The sequence below is a fragment of the Penaeus japonicus genome, unplaced genomic scaffold, assembly GCF_977035675.1.
Source record: "Penaeus japonicus unplaced genomic scaffold, GWHDUDI00000001_assembly GWHDUDI00000037, whole genome shotgun sequence".
In the NCBI taxonomy this organism is placed as follows: Eukaryota; Metazoa; Arthropoda; class Malacostraca; order Decapoda; family Penaeidae; genus Penaeus; species Penaeus japonicus.
In genome coordinates, this window is record NW_028234439.1 from 12,287,939 (window position 1) to 12,292,938 (window position 5,000).

Genomic DNA, 5,000 nt, shown 5'->3' on the forward strand with positions numbered 1-5,000 from the left:
TAGTTATGAAGTCAAACTTTTGCTGGAGACTGATTAATCTATACAATATATAGTCACTGCATGCCAATACAATAACAATAATAAAAATAATAGCAATTACGATAACAGCAATAATAATATCGACACCAAAGATACAACAATCACAGTAATAACAACAATAACGAAGGCAATAACAAGTAGGCCTACTAGAACCCCCATCCCCGTAATGATAACACGACACTAAACCTTATTTTCTATTATTGGCAAAACACATCCACTCGCTCTGCTGCCAGTGCAACATTGCAACCAGTGCTGTGTCCCGATATTAACCTAAAATGAAATATTTGCAAGGGAAATGTTTCCGTTCCGCGGACACAATCACCATGTACACTGCCGGGTTGATATCATGGCCACAAACACTGCATACAAATATTTTTATTGTCACTATCAATGTCGTTAATTTCATTATCATCATTTCATATTCGTGTTGATGTTACTGTTATCTTTCTCATTACCAAAAACAATTACCTTATCATCGTTATTCGAAGACTTCTATAGGTGGAAATTTAGACCCGAGCCTGCTATGTTGTACAGAAGACAAATAGAATGTCGGAATGTAAACAAAACACCGAACGAAAACTATTATGCCTTGTCTACTTGTACAAAATAATGATATAATCAATTTTCTAAAGTACACCGGTATCTACTGTATATTTTACAATAGTCTCGTGTATGTTTGTGTGTTGCAGCGTCTGAGAACGCGCGTTTGATTGTTGTCGGTTGTAAGTGTCTTGCATTCATTTATGCCTGTCTGGGTTTGTGGGTTGGTCTGCATCCGTGCACAGTCTCTATGTAAACTACCTTCACACATACATGGCTGAATAATAGTTCCTTTCTTTGCTCCGCTGATGCGTTCGAGGTAGCACTGCGCTAATCAAAAACACTCTGATCCCATTCAACTCATTTAACCTGGACTCATATCAGCTTTATCCACTACGAGTGAAAAGTGCTTTACATCTGAAGTTCATTCACGATCTATTTCTATACAATTCTTTTTGTAACGTTCGCAACACTCTAATCTCGACCATCACGGTCCGTTTAAAAACTCTCTGGTAAAACGCCAATTCATACTAATGTATTTTAAATATCCATTCATTTCTTCCATTCTATAAAAAGTCAGTTGCGCACTACAGTATATTGGTATATTCTGATATTATAAACATATACCGGAGCATATATATTTTAAACAATCCACCCACAGAATGCATGGAAAGAATAAATGCAAGAGGTCAAGTTATCACACATTGCTAATATCTCTTCTGGCATTTAGGGTTAGAGTCACACTTTCTCCTATCCTTCGGCCCCTTGAGCCAAAAAGGTCATATGTACGTTATTAATCGAACCCTCATCCCAACAGCAACCCAAATGCTAATAACCATTAGGTAATAGTATCAAGCCCTTGACGAGACACGCCCCAAAACGAAAAACGTGAAGAGGAGGCGGCATCTCGAGTGGTGTAAATAGTTGCCATTTTTAGAAGTACATGCAGGAGGTTAAAATGGCGGCCAGCGATCACTAAGATATTTTAAAAAGTACATCATCGAGGTCAATCAAAAGGTCTATACACGACCCTAGGGTTTAGAGTGTGATAAGGGTTGGAGGTAGAGGGAGACTGCTCTCTCCCTCCCTCCCTCCCTCCCTCTCTCTCTCTCTCTCTCTCTCTCTCTCTCTCTCTCTCTCTCTCTCTCTCTCTCTCTCTCTCTCTCTCTCTCTCTCTCTCTCTCTTTGTGTCTCTGTGTCCGTGCGTGCGTAAGCAGATACGTGTATTTGTAACCAGTATCCCGGAAATATCAAATTCACCAGTCGAGAAACGGTATAAAATGGTAATAAAATCTTGTTGTTGGGAAAACAAGTGAGCCACAGTTCTCTGCTCTTGACATTTCCTGCTTCACCCCCACCCCCGGTCGTGTACAATAGCTCAAAAATAATTACTCAGAAACGATTAATCCCAAAGGCAAAAATGCATGTATCTGCACTTGACAGCCATTTTCCTTTCCAAACTGTTTATGTGATAGTATCCGAGAGTTTGTTACCAGATTTAATTTTATATTTTTTTCTTATGGCTGGCTGACGCCTTTGCCGATGGAAATGGTAGTAGTAAGTGTTGCACTACAATAAAATGCACGCAGCGTTTTCTAATGCTCTCACTGTACATGAAAAACTACAGTAGGCCATTCACTTCCGTTTCTTTAGATAAGTTACATCATAAATTAGGCTATAGGGGATTAAGTTAGATTAGGTTTGATAGATAAGCTTAGGTCAAGTATGGTTAGGTTAAAATCCGTTAGCCTAGACTAGCTATATAAGCTTATTCCAGCCGATGGGAAAATTGAATTATATAATATATATGTGAGTTTAGGCAAGGCAAAGTTAGTTTCAGCTGGGCACGGCTTGGCTGAATCAGGTCAAATTATAGAAGCACCAATCATAATGCCATAAGTACATCGTATAAGTGTAAAGAGTAAAATACATAGTGTGTAGTTACGAACGTGACTGGAGAAATTAAAATCTAGCCAAAGAAGAAAAAAATCCGTTGCGGATTCGAAAAAGACAGGGCAAGCACAGGCTATCCTTCTTGAGGTCCCGTCTCGAATTTGGCATTTCTTTGGGGATCGGGGAATTTCAGGCTTACAAGTAGGGATGGGAAGAATTCAGAGGGCAAGAGGCTGGAAGTAGGGGTAAGAGGGGGAGTGGGGAGAGAGGGAGGTGGAGGTAGAGATGTTGAGAGCGTGTGAGGGTTGGAAAGAGATATGGAGGGGGGCGGGGAGGTACAGATGGGTAGACGGTGACAGACAGGGTGCAGGGGGCGTGTCACGCAGGCAATACAACGTACCTTGATCAGGGGAGGGGGGAGGGAAGGTGGGGGAGTTGCGCACAGGGTCACCCCCACGTGGTTCAGCCTAAGCGGGTCGGCACGCCGTCAGCACGACCCTCCCAAAGGATGACATGACACCTGTGCGGCGGCTTTTGTGCCACGGGACGGCACTCCACCTCCAGCTCTCCGCCCCGGCGTCTCAGCCCTGATGTTTACCATCTACATCGCCCTGCACGCGATACTCCGGGGCGGGTTACCTAGCCTTGCACCTCAATCAATAGCTTCACAACAGATTACGTCTCTACACGAGCACACGCACGCACACATTCACTCGAGACAAACATAACGAATATGCAACGGCAATTCGTTCCTTTCAGGTTGCAAAGGCAATGTTGATGTTTCCTTTATTTTTCTCCCTCTATTTTTTAGCTTTCACGCGTTCCGACGGCGCGATTTTCACCACGTGAGCAGTAAGTATAAATAATTGGGTGGGAAAAGTATCAATATCCACAAACGTGCACTTCGATCACCTGCGTCAACATAACACCTCAAGATAGATCCACAGCCGCGTACAACATAAACATTTTCAGGAGGAAGGAGGGTCGGCGGTCATACACCCCTACACATGAGCACTGAAACAAATAGCGATGATTTAGCCGTGGTTTGGTTTCCTGTCGGGCGGCGCTGCTGGGCGAGACGCGGGAGGCCCTGGCGAGCCTCGCAGGACCTCCACTGCGAGTAATGATTCCCGGCGGTGCAGCCTGCTTTCCAGTCAGGAGAGGGAGAGGAACCGCGGCGGCGGGAGGAAGAACGGGTGTGTGGGGAGGCGAGCGGGCGGGCGTGTGAGTGCCGGCGAGCGCGGGGGCGTGCGGGTGCCACGGGCTCAGGAGGCCAACTGACTGCCTGGCACTACTGGGAGCTGGTGGCTGGCTGGCTCTCCCCGGCTCGCCTGCATGCTTAACTGGCACTCTCCTCCCTCTCCCCTCCATCTCTTGGTCGCAGCTTCCCATCCCCTTTTCTTTGCTTTGACATCGTTCCTCTTAATACATGTCGTCGGGAAGGAGCGGGGAGGGAAGGGGTGATAATAGCATGCTAGCCTTGCGCTGTCACACTGCCATACCAAAGAGGCTTATCGCCAAATTCGTTTGGAGACTGAATTCGGGTTGCCACAGCGACGAGGAGAATCATACCCCCGCCCCGAGAGGGTATTACTGCCGTGTCATTCTGATATCCCATCACCGTTATGGATCTTTGCATATTTTTCCATAACCCAGACATCCACATTTCTTGTGTTACAGCGAAAAGCAGGGGCTGCAAACACCTAGATCTCTGCAATGGCAGCATATCTCTCTAGCCAGCCAGGGGGATGTCACGCGAATCGCCTTTTATCGTAGGGGCATCAACAACACATTAGTCTCGGAGAACATTTCCTTAGACATAATCTGTAACAGCCAGTTCTTCACCCGCTGCAGACTTATTAAAGTAACAGCGTGTTGGGCCTTCAGTGATCTTGCATGTCTGCGAAACTCCCAGAAGGCCTACTCTGTTCATCAAATACTCTCTCTCACACACAGACATACACACTCGATTCCTTTAACTTACTCATATACAAGTGATTATTTCTCACATTCTCCCTCACGCTATATATACTCTGTGTTTACGTTCTTGAGCTGATAGCGTAGACGGAGTTTCCACTTTTGGCAGACAATTCTTTAATACGCCGGCTACCCTGTTCAAAAAAGGATGATCCATGTTTCCGACAGAGCTGCCGTGTACCACGCTTTCTCTTACTCTCTTTTAATGCTGACTGGGCTTATCTCTACATGTGCCTTTAGACTTTTTCTCTCCCGTTACGCCCGAAGTCTGCAGTTGATAACTCCGTAACTGCTTTTTTAACCTCCACGATAATCCTAATAACGCACAAAGTTTAGGGATTCAAAGGAGCTGCATGATCTAGTGGCGCCACGGCTCCCAAATGGGGATCTCACAGACCTTCCCTACCTCCTTCTTGAGGGATGGAAGACGGCTTTTCTTCTGCTAGACATGGAGGGGGAAGGGGAGGGGAGGGGGTGTACTACAAACTTTCTGTTGTTCGTAAAAACTTCCGCGTCGAGAGAGCGCCTGAACTACGAGCCGCGAGCAGCTA

The 5,000-nt window shown here is 45.6% G+C and overlaps 1 protein-coding gene across 3 annotated transcripts in view; it reads right to left on the bottom strand.

Moving 5' to 3' along the window:
* Window positions 1-5,000, bottom strand: part of Remo (Remoulade) — a 181,387-nt gene that overhangs the window by 166,701 nt on the left and 9,686 nt on the right. Inside the window, exon 1 of one of the 3 annotated variants that reach the window (XM_043031614.2) lies at window positions 2,873-3,810. The exons of the other annotated variants lie outside the window; for them this stretch is intronic. The gene's annotated coding sequence lies outside the window, so the exon portion shown is untranslated. Of the gene's footprint in view, window positions 1-2,872; window positions 3,811-5,000 lie in introns of those variants that run through there. 3 annotated transcript variants of the gene reach the window in all.